At 48.2% G+C, this 19,383-nt stretch overlaps 1 protein-coding gene across 1 annotated transcript in view; it reads left to right on the forward strand.

Annotated features, from left to right (window-relative positions):
- Positions 1 to 19,383, forward strand: part of Sbk1 (SH3 domain binding kinase 1) — a 44,917-nt gene that overhangs the window by 3,285 nt on the left and 22,249 nt on the right. The gene's annotated exons all lie outside the window — the stretch shown is intronic.

Raw genomic sequence — 19,383 nt, forward strand, 5'->3', positions numbered from 1 at the left:
GGACAGCCAGGCTGTGGGAGCCAAACAGAGCTGGCTGGGAGGGCAGAGACACTGGGTGGGGTCACCTTGGACTTAGAGAGTGTGTGGTGCACCAAACCCCTTCACCACCTCTCCTGGCCTTTCTCTGGCACCAGGGCTTCTCTGGAACACCCAACTTCCATCTCTAAAGACCATGATTCTGCCACAGCCTTCTTCTGTGTAACCCTGAGGTCTCTTTGGATCTCTTCTCAAGCAAAATTAAAGACAGAGAGGCTGTAAGGGGTATAGGCAACCTGCTCATTCATTTTTAGGTTGAAATTCCTGAAGCCTCCTGGGACTGGATGTTGAGGCCACAGAGACAGGCATACCTTCCTAATGGGGCCCAATGCTTTGTGGGTGAACATGCATCTCCATGAGCTATAATGAGAGTGTGAGCTTTGTGGCCCCAGAGGCCGTGGGTCGATGCACACTGTGCCCCATGTCAGCGACCATGTCACTAACCACCTGCTCACGCTGTTTCCAGGTGTTAATTAGAGTGAGGCAGCTGTTGTGCCCAGGAGCCTGGAGCATAGGATCCCATTCTTTTTTTTTTTTTTTTAAGATTTATTTATTCGATATATATATGAGTACGCTGTCGCTGTCTTCAGACACACCAGAAGAGGGCATTGGATTCCATTACAGATGGTTGTGAGCCACCATGTGGTTGCTGGGAATTGAACTCAGGACCTCTGGAAGAGCAGTCAGTGCTCTTAACCACTGAGCCATCTCTCCAGCCCAGGATCCCATTCTTTACGGTTGATATCCACGGAACGGAGTGTAGTGAGAGAGGCTCTGCTCCAAGCAGTCTCTCACTGACCCTGGATCCTTCTGTGATGGGGCAGGCATCACTCAGAACCACATTCCACTAACAGAGAAAGAAGAGAGAATGGAGGAACCAGGTGTGGTTCGTGCCCACAAGCCCAGCATTCACGAGTCTAAGGCAGGAGAATTGTGGGTTCAAGACCAGCCTAGGCTATACTCTATCTCAAAACAAATACATTAAAATGTCAGCCAAGGTTTTTGTGAGTCACAACTGGAGATAGCGTCTTTTACCTGTGTCTGCGTGCATTGGCTATCTCTGCAAGGGATCCTGGGAAAGGCAGTCCAGTGCAGCAACCTCACTGGGGTATTATGATCATGGAATAGTTTGGTCTATAAAGACAAGCCTCCTTTGGTGCCAATCATGCTCATTCAGTCACTCAGCAAAGCTGCTTGGTATCGTTCATGGGTGAGAGCTAGAAGCCACATGAGAAACACCAGCTCCACCGTCCTGAAGCTCAGGGCTAACGAGAGACAGATGATATATAAGTGAACTTATAACTCCATCATCAGGTTCAAACCCACGGTGGGGGGGCAGGCGGGGGCGGGGGGGATGGACGGCAACACACAGGAAACACACACCTTGTATAAGATGAGCTGAGAAGCTGGCATCCGGGACCTGGAAGAGGAAGGGGACGGGCCGTCCATGCAGACAGAACAGAGATGCAAGGGCCAGAGGACACTGGCAGGCAGTGAGCACTCACTCTGGTAGGCCAGTGTGGACAAACCGGAGGATTGTGGGACAGTGACAAGGGTGAGATTGGGATAGACCAGATCAATCAGACCTTGATAACCCTGCTGAGAATGAAGTTTAGGTGGGATAGGGAAGCTTTTAAGGGGGGGAACAGTGAAATCTGGTTGACATTTTAAAAGGTCCCTGGGGCTGCTCTGGGCAAATCAATGACTACTGGGCCAGCATGGATAGAGGAAGGTGGTGCTGAGGTCACGGAGGGATGTGTAGGGTGGGTGACCTGTGGGCCGGCCAGGGTCAAGGGAAGAAGATGACTGCAAGTTCATTTTGAATATGATTTATCCCAGGAATTCACACAGAAGTTCAATCTCCAAAGACTTAGGTCAATAATATCAAAAGATAGAAAATTGATTTAGTTGTGGTATTAGAGATGAGCTGGTGACTTCAATGGGTTAGCTCACTGGGGTGAGAGCGCCTGTGAGCGGTGGCTTCCTAAGCAGAGGGAATGGAACCTATCCAGGTGTTTGTGTACTCCCGCCTGATATAATGTATCTGCCAACACCTTCCTGTTCCCCACAGAGACTGTGCAATGCTACCTGGACTTCCAGGATGAAAACCTACACACAGACTCCATTAAGAATTTTAACTTATATCTATATATCTTATAAGTGTATGCCATGCATGTGTGGGTATCCTTTGAGGTCAGTTGGAGTTATAGAATTATAGGAAGTTGTGGGCCACAGGACATGGGTATTGGGACCTGAACTAGGGTCCACTGAGCAATCTCTCCAGCCCATCCTCTTTTTTCTTTTTCTTTTTTAATATAAAAAATTTCTGGGTCAGCCAGTATGAAGTATAGTCGGGATTAATTCTATTTTATTTTTTCAATTACTTATTTCTGAGGAGAGAGCACAAAGTACCATGATGAGTGTGGAGATCAGAGAACAACATGGAAGTCTAAGTTCTCTCCTTCCAACATGTAGGTCCTGGGAATCAAACTCGGGTCCTCAAGGTTTGGCAGCAAGCTCCTTTACCCACTGAGCCAACTCACTGACTTCTGGCAGATTTTTTCTTTCCTTTCTTTTTTTTTTTTTTTTTTTTAAGGATGAATTTATTTAGAACATTTCAAAAAATGGGCAGTGCAGGACAGACTCACCTGCATTTTTTTTTTTTTATTTCAGATCTTGTATGTACCCCAAGGACCCGTGTGTTAAAGGCTTGGTCCCTAGGGTGACACTCCTGGGAAGTGGTGGAGTCATTAAGAGGTGGGGCCTGCTGTGAGGAAGGTGGGTCTCCGTGGGGCAGGTTCTTGCAGGGAGGACTGTGGGGCCCCTAGTGTTCTCTCTTTTTCCATCTGCCTGTTATAGCACACATCAGCTGGAAGCACTCGCTGGAAAAGGAGAGAAAGGCAGCATGTGGGGAGACTAATTCAAATAGACTAAGAAAGTTATCCCTCACAGAACCCCAAAAGTTGAGCGTGGACAAACCCATGGAACTACGGTTAACTCTTCAGATCTCCCAAGCTGATGACGTGGTTAGAAGGGAGGACAATGCTCGGAGGTCAGGTATAGCAGGGCAGTTTAGGAGCCTGTGATGGTGCATGCCTTTAATGCCAGCACTGGGGAGGCAGAGCAAACAGATCTCTGTGATTTGGAGGTCAGTCTGTCTTACAGAACGAGTTCCAGGACAACCATGGCTACACTGATAAACAATATATAAAAACAGAGAGAATGGCGCAGCCCAAATTTCATGTTGAACCTCTGTCACCCAGCACCCCTCTCCCCTCAAGCACTGGGTTTCTCAACTGCAAATTTCACTTTTTAAAAATTGGGTGCATGGTTTACTCAAAGTGAATGTGAAGTTTGTAAGCAATGAGCATAAGAAGTTCTGACATATGTATATGTTGGGGTAACCCAAGCCTCCATGTAGGGGTAACCCAAACCCCTCCATCCAGGCAATTCTTTCCAAAAAGTTTCTCTCTCTCTCTCTCTCTCTCTCTCTCTCTCTCTCTCTCTCTCTCACACACACACACACACACACACACACACAAAGGGGTAGGGGCATTACTACAGTTTGTATCAATCTTTGAAAGCTCCTGAGAGTTAGCAGGAAACCAGGGATCCCAGAAAATCCTGAATCTAAACAGAACCAAAGCAAACAAGAAAACAATGTATGCAGAGAAACAAAACTTTCAAACCAGATAGAGGCTCTGTGTTCAGAGACTAAAAGAATACATTGTAATTATTAAAAATACTGAGGGTGTCTCCAGAAACGACGGCAACAAAAGTTAGGGCTGGAATCTAGGAAGACCCAGTGTGAAAACAAAATACATTTAAGGGTATTTCATAAAAACAACTCTAGGGGCTGGGGATTTAGCTCAGCGGTAGAGCGCTTACCTAGGAAGCGCAAGGCCCTGGGTTCGGTCCCCAGCTCCGGGGGAAAAAAAAAAAAATGGACTGGCTGGTTTCCTGCGTCAACTAGACGCAAGTTAGAGTAGTCAGAGAAGAAGGAGCCTCAGCTGAGAAAACCGGTCCATGAGATCCAGCTGTAGGGAATTTTCTCAATTAGTGATCAATAGGGAGGGCCCCGCCCACTGTAGGTGGTGCATCCCTGGTCTGGTGGTCTGTAAGAAAGCAGGCCAAGCAAGCCATGTAAGGTAAGCCAGTAAGCAACCTCTGCATCAGCTCCAGGTTTCTGCTCTGGTTTGAATTCCTGCCCTGACTTCCTTGCATGACGAACAGTGCTGTGGAAGTTTAAGCCAAATAAACCCTTCCTCCCCAACCGGCTTTCTGGTCATGGTGTTTTGTCCGAGCAATAGAAACCCAAACTAAGACACACATCATTTCAATATGTAGCTCAGGCTGTCCTGGAACCTGTCATCTTCCTGCCCCCATCTCCTCAGTGCCCAGTCCGTGCCACCATGCCCTGCTTTATTTTTGTAAGAGATAACAGAAGGACCAAAAGAGACTAGGAGACCAACAGGGAGCCGCCCCGGAGCCTGGAAAAGTGAGGGTGGTGGCTCAGAGGGTGGTGGCTCAGCAGAAGGGAGTGTTAAGACCAGATCCCTCCATTCCCATCTGGGGCTGCTCATGGGAAGGGTGAACAGGCTAAATCCTTGGGGAGAACTAGCTGGGTTATTTTTTACTTTTATTTACGTGTGTGTGTGTGTGTGTGTGTGTGTGTGTGTGTGTGTGTGTGCATGTGCTTGTGCATGTATGTGTGTGTGTGCTTGCAAGAGCCCATGGAGGTCAGGAGGGAGTTTGAACCCTTGGAGTTTGAGTTGTGGGCATCTGTGGGCTGCCTGATGTAGGTGCTGGCATCTGAACTCTAGTGCTCTTAACCACTGAGCCATCTCTCTAGCCCTAGATTTTAAAAAAAAGATTTATTTTTATTTATTATTTTGCTTCAAAGTGTGTGTGTGTGTGCATGTGAGTTCTAGGACCCAAACTCAGGCCCTCTGCAACAGTAGTACCTGCTCTTTACTTCGGAGTCATATCCTTAGCCTCGGCTTTTTTTAAAAAAGAGATTTTATTACATATATTACTTATACAAAATTATGGTTCCATTATGACAACTGCATACATTGTACCATGTACTTTGATTCTATTCACATATTCTACAACCCTCTCTCACCTCTCCTACTGCCCCCCTTCTTTTTTCTAAACAGACCCCCTTCTTTCATGTCCTTTAAAAAGTGTAGATTCAATATATGCAAGAGGGCAGGTGACACCTGCCTTCTGAGCCTAGTTAATTTAGCATGGCTAGTCTTAGCATGATGGTCCCTAGGCTCATCCATTTCCCTGGAAGTGACATCATTTCATTCTTCATGGCTTAATAATACTCTATTGTGTACAGAGACTGTCATCGTTAGGGTTTCCATCACTGTGAAGAAACACCATGACCAAGACAACTCTTATAAAGGCAAACATTTAACTGGGGCTGGCTCACAGTATCAGAGTTCAGTCTATTATCATCATGGCGGGAAGGATAGCAGCATGCAGGCAGGCATGGTGCTGGAGGAGCCAAGAGGTCTATATCTTGGCAAAGGCAAGCTAGGAGGAGACTGTCTTCTGCTGGGAACCAGGAGACTAATGTGATTCCATACTGGGTGGAGCTTATGCCATATATATATATATATATATATATATATATATATATATGTGTGTGTATATATATATATATATATATATATATATGAATGATGACTTTAAAGCCCGCCTCCACAGTGACACACTTCCTCCGGCAAGGCCATACCTACACTAATAAGGTCACACCTCCTAATAGTGCCACTCCCTATGGCCAAACATTCAACATATGAATCTACAGGGGCCTACCGTATTCAAACCACCACAGTTTCCTTTCTGGATGGATGGATGGAGGCATTGGTGGCTGTGGATGTGCTCGTTTGTGATGTGTGTGTGGAGCTGGGGCTGACACTGGGTGTCTTCCTCTCTCAGCCTCCATTTTATTTATCGAGTTGGGGTCTCTCACTTATGGCTGACCATTTCTGCTAAATGGGTTTGCCAGGAAGCACCCCCTACCCTGCCACAATCTGCCACTCCTTTCTCTGTCCCAAGGTCTGGGGTTATAGGGATGGGCTGCCACATCTGGCTTTTATGTGGGTACTGGGGATCCAAACTCAGGTCCCCAGGTTTGTGCAGCAAGCACTTGACCCACCAAGCCCCTTCTCTAGCCTCCCGTGTTTTCTTTTTCTAGTTTATTGTTCTTGTTGGTGCTTGGTTAGTATGCAGAGTAATAGATATCATTTTATCATATATATGAGTTCTGCCTTTGTAATACATATAACTTACCTTTTGTCTGTCGCTCTGTTGGTGAGCATCCTGATGAGCAGCGACACACAAGGGTATGCACGTGTCTCTGTGTTGTGCTGGCAGGTTCCTTTGCTGTTTCATGTGCTAGTTCTGTTTCCAGGCTTTGACCTCCATACTGATTTTCAGGGTGGCTGCCAGGTTCGTGGCTTGGTAGCCAGAGTCAGTGTGGTGACTCATATCCCCATGCATCATGCCTTGAGGAGAGAAGAGACATTGGCAAGGGTCATCCATGCCTTGCCGTGTAGTGTTGGGTCTATGGAAGCCACATGGACATCACCTGGAGCTACCTTGAAGTGCAGGATGTCTGGCCTCACTGAGATCCTCCGGAGACTCATGCATAGGCAGAAGGAAGCTTGGGTAGCAACGCTCAGAGACAGCAGCAGTGAGTTTTTCCCTCTAGCCATGCTTCTAGAGGTTAAGGGACATGACTGCTTGGGATGTGGCTCTCCCTGGTGAAGCCACTTGCTTGATGCAGGCAGTAAGAGGGTGGGTGATGGGTAGGGGAGCAAGTGGGCACTTTCCAGGATAATCAGTGTAGTGATGGAGAGTGGATCCCAGACAGGACGAGGTGAGCTGTGGTGGCTACCCGGCAGCCAGGCAGTAAGAATATAAACTTGTACTGGGTGTCTGTCTCTAAGCAGTCAAAGGGCTGTCACACAGAGGAACTGGACAAACATGGAGTAGATAGAGGGCAGAAACGGTGAGGAAGCTACTGACTTAGAGATTAGGGTAAGATGAGTGATTGATGGGTGAGCTTGTACCTGGGGACATGGTCCCGAGGGGCAGAGTGGGTTAGAGGTGACATTAGGACATCCAGGCAATGAGAGGACTGCTCTCTGACATGACTTTGTTCTCTAAACTCTGTCCCTCACAAGTCTAAACACAGTCATTTGTTCTGGGGCCTGGGACATCTGAAGGCTCCTAGGACATCACAATGTGCGGCAGAGCTTCAGGACCACAGCGTGGACAGAGACAAAGTTCTTGACAGAGATGGGGAAAGACACACAGGGGAACAAGATGTGCTGGGTCTGGCACTGTTCAACCATAACCAAAGAGGAGGCTTTGAGTGGACCAGAGGCACCAGTCCCGGACTTAAATGTCCTAGGTGATGGGGAGCAAGTGATGAAAATGTGCTCTTCGCTCCCAGAAAGGAATAATGTGTCAGGGTGTAGGGCTGCTTTTGCGATCCTTTGGCCTGTCTTGCACTGTAGAATTTTGGCCACTAGAGGGAGCCCTGTGCTCATATTTCCAGGGATTGTCCCTGCAAGGCGCTGTTTGCTCAAGCTTGACTTTTCCCCCACCCCCAGTCTAATGACTGGTCAGGTTCAGAGTTTGAAACCATATACTCTAGGTCCACTACTTGTAGGTTATGTGAACTTGGCAGAGTAACTTAACTGTTCTGTATTGTGGTTTCAAGAGCCATAAAATGGATGTAGTTTGTAGTGATGCATACATATTGTCCCAACTCTGGGGCGGGGTTGGGGGGGGAAGGCTACATCAAAATAGTGAGTTGAGGGCACTGAGTTCAAGGGTAGCCTGGTTTGTACAGACAGACTCTGACTCAAAGGAGAAAAATATAAGGAGCCAACACTTTAAAACCCAGGGCATTCTGCTCTTGGAGCAAAATTTGCAAGGTCTTTGGAAAGCTACCACACGGAGAACCCGAGTCTACATTCCCACACGGCTAACCTAGGCACAGCTGTGTGGAGATGAGCCCCAAGCATGGGTCAGCGACTCTCTCACAGACCCTGCCTACAGTCTGTCAGCACCACAGCCCTCCATGATGATCCACGGGAGGCAAGAAGGTGGTTGTGACTCAGTACAACTAAGTAGCCAGTGTTGGTTCAAACTTTGACAGCGTGACCCTCAGTAGTTTAGTTCAGGCATCTTTAAACATAGCACAATTTAGTGGACATTTCCCGGTGATAACTCAACCCTGTACACACAATAAGGCTTAAGACACGGCTACAGCGAACCCTTGGTAAAGTGCTAGTGGCATCTTTTGTAACGATGGGGATCTATAGATGGACTCCACATGACACCTTCCACGAAGATAGGTTCTACAGATTGACAAGCTCCTGATAGGGCCCAGGGGAGGAGGATCTGGTGTGGCCTCAGCCACACAGATATCTCGAGAGTCACCAGGCTATTAATCATGTCCACTCCCAGCCTTCTGGGTGGAAACCAGATCATGCATCTCCCCCTGAAGAGACAACCCTGTGTGTTTAATAACATTCCTGGGTTCCCTCATGCTTATCTGTGAGCACAAGGCCCTCTGTACTTCCCACACCCGGGTGGTGCTTCTGAGTTCTCTCCCCCACAATAAAGTCTCCCTACATACCCCCAGCTTTTCCTTAAACACCCAAACCCTTCTCTGATCAAAAGAGTTCCACCTCCATCAAAGTTAAAGCTTCCAGTGGCTCCAGTTACCTCTTACTGACCCTGTTGTCCCAGGCCCCCAGCATTGAAATCACTGCTGAACACCCCAAGCACGGCAGGGCCCTGGCACTAGCTGTTTCCTTGGCCTGGCTCCTGGGCTGCACGTTCCTCCCTCACCCTATTCTAGTCTCTGCTCAGAGACCACCATTTCTGCAAGGACTTCCCAGCATGCCATGCGCCCTCTTCCTGGCTCTTTTTTTTTTTTTCCACTTTAATGCCTTGACCTGTATCATTACTTCAGTGTCCTATTTGTCACCGTCTCTCTTTACTAGAGCAGAAGCTCTGCAAAGACAGAGACTTTTCTGTGTTGTTAGTTGAGTTGCAAACGGTGTGGGAGAACGTAATAAATATTTGTAGGTATACTGTAGCTCAGAGGTAGAAAGAATTTGCCTGGCATATCAGGGACACTGAATTTAATTCCCAGAACTGCAAAAGAAAACAAAAAGATAAAAGTATTTGCCTGGCTGCACATGGTGGTGCAGGTCTTTAAACCCAGCACCTGGGTGGCAGAGGTGGGCAAGTCTCTGTGAGTACAAGGCTAGCCTGGTCTACATAGTGCAGTCTAGGCCAGTGAGACCCTATGTCAACAACAAACAAACAAACAAACAAACAAACAAAGGAACTATTTGCCTGTTAGTGGGTAGATGAAAGTGTGCAGTGAAGGCATTGGTTGTACCAAGTGACCCAACCAGGCCTGAGTGGGATAGTGTAGGGGGCTGCTGGACCTGTCAACACAGAAGCATAGAGCCCACCTTTGGAGCTAAGCACCCTGAGATTGGTGTCTTGAATCTTTCCATCTGTTTGTCTTTGGCTCTGTGACTGAAGGCTGATAGAACCTTTCCACTGGGGACTGCATTTGGATGGATCACTGTCAGGGTGGCCCCAGGCAACTGTCCTGCGAATGTCTTCCTGCCCAGGGGAGTACGGTATTAAATAGAGGTGAAAGCCACTTGGAAAAGATCTTAGGAGAAAGAGAGTCTTCTGCCCTGCATTCTGAACACGGGCAGCACAGGTCAGCCCCCGGGCTCCAGGGTCTGTAACTAGAATGCACAGGTGCATTGTGGGGGTTAGACTTTTTTGTCTACTGGAGCTCTCAGTGCTAGGGAACTTTGGACGCCACATCAGGGAGAGCCAGGCCGAGCAAACCTGAGACAAAAGCCTTGAGGTGACTAGCATCTGACCTTGTCCCTGTAGCTTAAGCAACAGGCTAAGAACTGGCTGGAACAAGCCACTGGATGTCTGGGCCTCTGTTGTCACATCTATGAACTAGTCGGAAACCTGTTGCACATGGAACCTCAGGGGTGTGGGGGCATTCAGTGATCAGCAGCCACGGTCCTTGACCAGCATGGATCATGTCCGTGGTTATTCTGCAAAATCTAGAAGCCTAGACTCTATTTATATTCTTACTCTTTGAAATGTTCAAATGGGGCTCTACCTTTTACTTCCAAAGGATGGGTGAGAAGGAACACCGTGGAGCTCAGTAGTGACCTTAGAACCATAGTGACCAAAATAGTGATGGCTTCACTGAGGGCTGCAGACGCTGCCCGTGGTTTCAGACCATACTTGGGGAAGCTGCAGGATGTGGTAGTGTCCTTAGGTCTGGTGGGTAGCTGTAGACCTTGAGAACAGCCTGGTGATACCTGGGAGGAGCCTGTGTTTCATTCTCTGTCCTCCATTCTGGCTAACCCCTCGTACCTCCCCAGCCACTCGAATCCAAGCCATTCTTTAGGATCCACTTAATTAGCCAAGCTTATTAACTCCCACAAGGCTTCTCCTCCCCTCCTAATTAACTCGCTTAATTAGGGCTTGCAGGCCCAGCTCCACCCAGCCCCCTCCAGTTCCCACCCATGCCTGTCTCTCTTCCAGGCCCTGGTTCAGCCAAGCCCCCAACAGGCTGAGAACCCTGCAGGTGTTGCCCGAGTGCCTTCAGCACCCAGGTCTTCCCTTCCCTTCGTGTCCTGTTCTCTGCCACAGGACACCAGGACTCTGCTTTTCGTAGCAGCAGCACAAGGCAGAGATGAAAACAGGTCAGGGCAACAGATGGAATGAGGGGAAATGGACCGAGATGAGCCTGAGCTGGTGTCAAGGAGGGCTGGGGAAAGCTGGGCTAAGGAACATGAGAAGATGCCAGGGCCTGGACCCCAGAGGCAATACGGGTTTGAGTCCCAGGCTATCTGAAAGCTCCATCCAGCCTCTCCTCTGTCTGTGCCCTGAGATAGAGGGACAGCCCCTGTGTGGAGAGGTCTGGATGCTAGTATGCATAGAACACAGCCTGCCCCAAGTCTGTGTCTGTTAAGTACACAAGTGACCTTGTGAAGAGGCTAGGGGTGGGACTTTGAGGAATCGAAGGGAGGGTGGAGATAGCCCGGGAGAGTACCATGCCGGGTCAGGCTCTACAGTCTGGAGTCCTGGAGGAATGTGCTGGGCATTGGGACGAGGAAAGGCATGTAGATCTGGGCATGATGGCACATACCTGTGATCCCACACTACGGCAGCTGAGGCAGGGAGATCAAGTTGGAGGCTAGCCTGGACTACGTTGTGAGACTGCCTCAAAAGCAAGGATAGAGAATGGGGCAACTGAGTCAGGGAGGTCAAGTTGGAGGCTAGCCTGGACTACATTGTGAGACTCTGCCTCAAAAGCAAGGATAGAGAATGGAGAAGTGGTGTTTACCTGGGTCAGATGAGCAGCTGTTTAACTCACTCGCAGAATTTAACCATTTTAGAACTTCCCATTCATCTGGGTGATGGCCATACACACCTTTAACCCCAGCACTCAGGAGACAGAGACAGAAGGATTTCTGAGCTCTAGGTTAGCCTGATCTACAGAGTGAATTCCAGGACACCCAGGGATACACACAAAAAAACCTGTTTCAGAAGAGAAAAGAAAAAGGAGGAAGAAGAGGAGGAAGAGGAGGAGAAAGGAGAGAGAGAGAGAGAGAGAGAGAGAGCGAACTTGGGTTTGTAAGTAACAGAGATCCAAGTCTCTCTGATTTAAACTCAAAGGGGGTGAGGGAGCTGGAGAGATGGCTCAGTGGACCTGGATTCAAAATTCAAATCCTAGCTCCTACAGGGCAGTTCACAACTGTCTCTAATTCCAGTTCCAGGTGATCTGACACCCTCACACAGACATACATGGAGGCAGAATGCCAACGTAATAATAATAATAATAATAATAATAATAATAATAATAATAATAGAATAAACTCAAAGGGGACTTTACTGGGTCACAGAACTAAAAGGTTCAAGTCTTCAGGCACACAGGGATGATGTCAAGGGGTTCATGACTAGGTTTGTCCCCATCTCAGTTCTACATCTGCTGTGCTGGTTGGTGTCCTCCTCTGGAGGCTCTCCCTGGTGGGACAACTCCAGGCTTACACTCAGCCTTTCACTGTGGTCTCAGAAAGGACCCCTGTAGCCAAGGAAAGGTGTTATACACTGATTGGTGGGGCTGGGTCACAAGACCAGCCCAGGAGTCAGACACCATCACCATCAGATCCCCTGAGTTATGAAGGGGATGGCAAGGAATGTAGGTTCCTAAAGGGAAACGGGGGCTCTGGGAGCAGAACGTGTAGACAGATGCTAGGTAACGGAGTCTGTGCTGCTTGGACTGCGTGGGCATCATGCCAAGCTCAGGAAAGTTCCAAATGCAGGCATGTGAGGCAGTCCCTGCCAGGCCCCACCCAGATGTCCTTGGCCTCCTTCCCAGCTTTTTGCATCTTCATCTCTTTTCCTGAAGGCTTCCTGGTTCCACCCCCATCCCTACTCCCACCCCAGCAGCTCTTATCCATTCCTGCCTCCAGGATGTGGCCAGCATGTCCTGCGCTGTCTCAGAGTTCCTCAGTGGGCTTGGCTGTGTGGGTTCTGCAGTGGTGGCGGACTCCATGATACACACCTTGTCTCTGTTTCCTGCTCTTTCTACTCCCCTCCCTGAGGTCCTCTACCAGATCAAGGACTTACTCAACTCAGTCTCAGAGAAATCAAACTAGGACACTGTTGAAGCCACCCCCACCTCCAAGCCTCCTGGGATGTGTGCTAGACACACTTGACCCCTTACAAATGCCTGTGTTCCCAGGGGTCACTTCTCCAGGAGCGGGAACGGAGTGAGCTCTGAGAGTCTATGCCTTAGTCAGAGGACTACAAAGATGCAGTGAAGGTGGCTGGGGTTGGGCCCCATCAGGTGCTTATTGACCTAAGTAACAATTGCATCCAAGCCTGAAGAGTACAGCATCTATCACTATGGTAACCAGACAGCAGGGTGGTAAGGGCCAGCAATGCCAAAATGCCAAGGTCTCCCCATTCCTATTGCTTCTCTAAGCATGACCAATGAGGTAGGTCATTCTGTGTAAGTGATGTATATATAGATATAGATATGTATGCGTGTGTGTGTTTGTGTGTGTGTAATATATGCATACCTACATACATATATACATACATAAGTAAGTGTGTGTGTGTGTGTGTGTGTGTGTGTTAGGCAGGGTCTTCTTTGATAAATCAAGACTGGCCTTGAACTACTGACCGTTCTCCTGCCTCTGCCTCTGAAACACTAGGGTTATATATAGGTGGGAGCCTCCTCACTGGGGTTTATCCTGAGTATTTCTAGGACCTGGCTTTAGGAAACACAGACTCCCAGGGTGGAAAAGTTCCAAGTTTTGCCTGGTGATGCACACCTGTGGCCCTAGCAGTTGAGAAGTGGAGACAAGAACATCAGAAGAAGCTCAAGGTCATGCTTGGTTATACAGCAAGTTCAAGACTGGTGTGGGCTATTTGAGAGTCAGTACCAGATGAAAGAAGGAAAGAGAGGAAGGAGGGAGGGAGCGAAGGAGGCAGATGAACCTGTGATGTCAGCACCTGGGAGGTTGAGTTCTGCTTTAGCCTCGTGTATACAGTGAGATTGTCTTGAGGGGGAAAATAATCACGTTTATTAAAACTTTCACAGAGTGATTTTCAATTGTTTTGAAAAATGTGTAGTCACAGTGAGTGGTGTTTGCCACGGAGGTCAATGCTGATGGATTGTCATCTTCACATCCCATATCTTTACTAAGAAATGAACCACAGCCAACATGGATCCCATCAGAACCCTTCCTCCCAATCCCAGATCTTGAATTTATTCCAGGAGCAGCCACTTCCCTGACGTTACAGACATTGCCTTTATATTACAGACAGTACATTACTGCCTTTGGCTGGCTCACCGGTAAGGAGCAGAGTTCCTGCCTCAAAGCACAGCAGGCCTGCAGAACCACAGAGAAGCAGGTCTTTGCTCCAACTGCATCATACGGCACTTGTCGGCATCAGTGGCTTCCTGCTGGCCACCCACGGTCCCAGTTGTATTTCCACGTGGGGCAGAGAGCACAAGAGCACTGCTGGAACACTCTGATGCTCCCGTGGGATGAATTCCAAACAGAGATTTCAGAGACCTCCTGCCCCCAGCTACTGCATCCCGAATGCCTGATTCTCACTGAGCCAGCCTGAGTTCTTGTGGAACCCTAGCAGAAGCTGATTATCTCTGTCCTCAGGGCCCTGGACATTTCTGCTCCAGTTGCCTGTACTTTCCATATCTGTGCACCCAAATGACATCATATCTGTCATCTTAAACCTAATTTTCTTCCTGAATTACCCAGTCACCAGTATCACTAGCTGTACGAGCTGGTCACCAGCATCAGTGCTGTAGGCATGGGGTAGCCATTCAGGGGAGGCAGTTCTTCCTGTACATGGGCCAATGACTCAGGATTGCCTCTGTGTAATGACCAGGACAAGATCAAAAGCTGTAGTCCAAGATGCTCCGATATCCTCCTCAGCATGGAGATGACCAATATACCCAATCCAAGCTCTTCCAAGGTCACTTTCTTTAGCTGTTAATGTTACCCAGAATCTAGTAGTTTGAATGCTGTGATGTATAGTTTCTAGAGCACAGACTTTCATGATTCCTCCTAAAATCTCCTCTACCGACACCCCAAGAAGTAGAAACTTGACTCAGTCACAGGGAGAACTCAGTATTCAGAAGGCCCTGGGTTTCCTGGCCTTGTGTGTTTCTTTGTGTGGGAGGCAGTCCCTAGCTACCCAGGAGCCATTGTTGCTGGTACAGTGCTGTACCCCTATAATCCCAACACTTCGGAAGTGGAAGCAGGAGGACTTTGGGTTTAAGGCTAGCCTGAGCTACATGGCAAGGCAGTGTTTCAAACAAAACAAAACAAAACAAAACTGACTTCATTTCAAAAGAGAACAAGCTGTATGTTTGAGCAAAGAAAACATGCATGAAGATCTCTGTTTTCCAGTATTCTTTGTGGCTGTGGAAATCATGGCCAAGTTGTAACTCCACAGTTTACTATTCAAATTGCAGCTTTGATGGGCACCTTTCTAGGTGTCAAGGACAAAGGACTGTAGCATTTTCGTCAGCTGCCTTGTTCCTCTGGTCAGATAGACCGAACAGGTTCCGTCCTCTGAGACACAGACCAAGGTAGGGTCAGATACACAAGCAATTTACTGTGGAAAATGCTTCGGAGGGAACTAGAGGAGGCTTGGAGGAGTGTCGGATTGCAAGAGACCTAGCAATTGAAGAGGGGGTTGGGGAGGGCAGCAAGAGCCTAGAATGCTTCCATAAAGCCAGTGGGGAGTCCCGGACACAAAGCTGCTATCAAAAGAATGTTATGTGCCCAAGTAACTGCTCAACCCTAGTTCCCCAGACTAGGGATCAGCCACAGGAAGCAAATGGGAAACTTCTTTGTGAACCTTAGGCTGGTTCCCAGCTGCTGCTACTGGTGATGGTTGATTCCAGTCCCAAACAGGGCAGGTCTCAGTGGCAGAAGCTCAGACATCATCACCTCCACCACTTACACTGTACAATTCCACAGATCCCGTGAGCCTCCTCCTATGGGAAAAGTTTGAAAGGGAAGGCGAGAGAAAGAAGCTGAGCTCTTTCTACCTTGCTGCAGGCTGCTGGCGGCCATAGCAGATTCTCACTTTCTCCTCTCCCAACGTGCAGTCTAAATTAACCACTGAGTTCACTAAGGCTTGGGCTGCTTGTGATGGGTCACCTAGTGGCATGACCCAATCTCCAGGCCGAACAGATCCAAGTGCTTGGCTTTCTCTTTTTCTTGTTTGCTTGTTCTTCGAGACAGTTGCTTTTAAAGACAGGGTTTCTCTGTGTGGCCTTGGCTGTTCTGGAACTAGCTCTGTAAACCAGGTTGGCCTCAAACTCAGAGATCTACCTGTCTCTGCCTCCTGAACACTAAGATTAAAAGCATATGCCACCATGGCCCAGCTGCTTTCATAATCAACAGATACCCAAATTGTGCATTATCTTTTCTTACTTTCTGCTTTGTGAAGTCGGTCCTGCCCTATTCTACAGGGTTCTGCATCTTCCTTGCTAGTCCCAAAACATACGGAGCCCACAGCTTCCTAGCTTGTGTTTAAGGACAGTATGTGTTTCCTACAAGAGTCCTTGGCCTATGAGAATCAGGACTTCCCATCCTGCATTGCTAAGAGAGCAACTGAGAAGGAATTCCCCACAATTCGTTCTAGCAAACTTTTTGTAATTGCTTTGTGGATAATCAAAGCCCCAATTGAGGAATCAAGGAAGTCTTGAACTGGGTATCTCTTGACAACTGTTAGTCAGAGGTCTGTTGCTGTAACAACACACCTGTGGCAATAGAATTATAGAGAGGAAAGTTGTGTTTTGGCCCAAGGTTTTAGAGGCTTTAACCATTTGTTTGACCCTGTTGTAGGGCCAGTGGCAAGGCAGTGCACCATGATGGGACCGTGTGACAGAGGAAGCCTGTTTACATCATGGCCAGGAACAAAAGGAGAGAAAAGTATTCCACAATTCTTTTTGAGAGCATGTCCTCAAGTTACCTGAAATGTCCCACCCTTTAAAGGTTCCCATTACCATTCAATGGCACAAAGCTTTAGGACCAAGCCTTTCTTTTTGCTTTGAAAGGTATTTCTAATTATTTTATCTTCCTTTATGAGTGCACTGCCTGCGTGTCTCTGTGCACTACTTACATGCATGAGCGGTTCTCGAGGTCAAAGGAGGGCACAAGATCTCCTGCAACTGAAGTTACAGAGAGTTGTGTGAAACGGGTCCTCTGGAAGAGCAGCCAGTTCTTTTAACCACTGAGCCATCTCTCCAGTGCAAGGGCCAAGCTCTTGATATAAGCCTCTGGGAGCCATTTAAGAGCCAGCTATAGCAATTGCCATGGCCAAGAACATGTCAAGGCCTGTTTCCATGAATGAGGAAGTACTCTCTAAGCTTTGAGTGTCTCGGGACTCAGTTAGAAAATACAAGAAGACACCCTTCCTCTTCCAGTCTCCTGTTCTCACACCCTATCACTCACACAGACACCCCCAATTTGCTTGTTTGAAGCACTAATACCTCCTTTGGCAAGTATTAGGACAAAGACAGGGTCAACTTGAAAGCCCTGACAGGGGTGGGATGGAGTGGAAGAGAGCAGGCAGCCACACAATTGTTTTAGAGGATAACTTGTGTGTGGAAATCAGCAGACAAGGTTGGTGTTGTGGATGGAAGGAACCAAATACACAAAGACGTGGGAAAGCAAGAAATGGATGTTCCAGAAGAATTTGCTGATGCCCAGGCTGAATGGAGAAGAGAGGTTCCACCAGTTGCCATGATACTTGCCAGGACTGGTGTGGCAAGCAGGCACTAGATGCTGACAGCCTGCAACACAGGGCGTCTTTGGGTGTCTATTGCTGTGAAGAGACACCATGACCACAGCAACTCTTATCAGAAAACATTTAATTGAGGCTGGCCCATAGTTCAGAGGTTCAGCCCAATATCATCACGGTGGGAAGCATGGTAGCAAAGCCTAACCCCAGTGCCACACTTTCCTCCAACAAGGCCACAGCTCCTAATAGTGCTGCTCTCTGAGAACCGATGGAGGCCACTTTCATTCAAACCACAGTACAGGGTAAGAAGAGTGGGCTTCACCCTGGAGGGCACAGGGAGTGCTTGGCAAGTTCTTTAGGAATACAACCTAGGCGAAATTGCTTTCAACAGAGCTGGTGGCCACAAAGACTGGTTTCAGAAAACATAATTTAAGTAAAGGTTTGAGGACGGTGTGCAAGGAATTAAAAGTATTAGTATCAATAGTACAGGTTGCCAAGTAGAAGTCTGTGCTTTGGGTGTCTGTGGTTTGGGTGTTCATTCGTTTGTTTCTTTGTCCAGTTCTGGGGACTGAGTCCAGGGCCTTCCATATGCCAGGGCTGAGCCACATCTCCAGTTCCTGTCTGTAGTTTATGCAACTTAGATGTGTGTGTGTGTGTGTGTGTGTGTGTGTGTGTGTGTGTGTGTAGGGCAGAAGTTGACAATTTATTGAAGCGTATTCTTCAATCGCTCCCCGGCCACTTACTATTTTTTTTTTGTGGGTGTGTGGTGTGCATGCATATGTGTGTTTTTGCATGCATGTGTGTGCACGTGGAAACAGGGGTGGACTGCCGTATTCCTCTTACTTGTTCTCCACTTTGAGGCATGGTTTCTCACTTGAACCCAGAGCTTATCCATTTGGTTAGTCTTGCTAGTCAGCTTGCTCTGGGGATCCTGTCTGCCTCCTAAATGCTGGGATCACAGGCTGCTACACCTGCCCAGCAACAGCTGAGTCCAGGGGATCTGAACCCTGGTCTTCAGCAGCGTCTCATATCCCTCCTCCTTTATTTATTTATTTAGAGACTGGGTCTTTCACTAGAACTCACCGATCAGATTAGGCTGGCTCCCAGGATCCCCTCCTGCTTCGGCCTTCTGAATACTAGAACTACAGGTGTCATGGCACTGGCGGAACTCAAATCCTCGTGCTTGCCTGGCAAGCACTTTACTTAATCAGCCATCTTTCCAGCTCCACCTAAGGTTACCTGAGTTTGCAATACATGGCTCTAAAAGTTCTACAAGCAGAGTGGCTGGGAGAGGATGCTGATTTGAGAAAACAGTCTGATCAGAGGTTAAAAGGAGGAGAGATTTTTGGTGTGTTGGGGGCTTTTTTTGTCCCACGAATAAAATAGTATGCTGCAGAGATGAGGCATGGGAGATTGGGCCTCCGGAAGGATGCGTTCTTTCGTGGTTCCCATTCTGTCGCCATCTCTGTTCGTCCACCCCACCTGCATCCAGGCTACAATTTCCGGTTAATGAACAAAGATCTTCACACCCGGGCGGCTTTGCACAGCTGCTGCTTCAGCCAAGAACACACCCCGCCCCGCCGCCGCGCGCCCCCCTTTTCCGTTCTGTTTATACACCTTTCATCCTAGCTATTCCTTAAACCCTCACCGTCTCCCTACAACAGAGCTTGAAAGCTCTGCCTGAACCATACACGACCCGGGAGACCCCAAGTCTCTAAGTAGCCTGGTAGTTTTCTGATGTCCCATGGAAATCGGATAGATAGGTAGAAGGATGAATGGGGCAGACAGGCGGGTGAACAGATGGACCGGTAGTTGAATGAGTGAGTGCATTCTGAATAGGAGGGCTCGGATTTATTTTTCTTCTTTGAAACAGATCCAGGCTCCGCCCCACAAGCACAGGCTGGAATAGTCTGGGACAGTCTGGCCCCTCAGGGACCAAGCAGCTGGACCAGGTGACCCTCTGTG

Source organism: Rattus norvegicus, chromosome 1 (assembly GCF_021556685.1).
Source record: "Rattus norvegicus strain SHRSP/BbbUtx chromosome 1, alternate assembly SHRSP_T2T, whole genome shotgun sequence".
Classification (NCBI taxonomy): domain Eukaryota; kingdom Metazoa; phylum Chordata; class Mammalia; order Rodentia; family Muridae; genus Rattus; species Rattus norvegicus.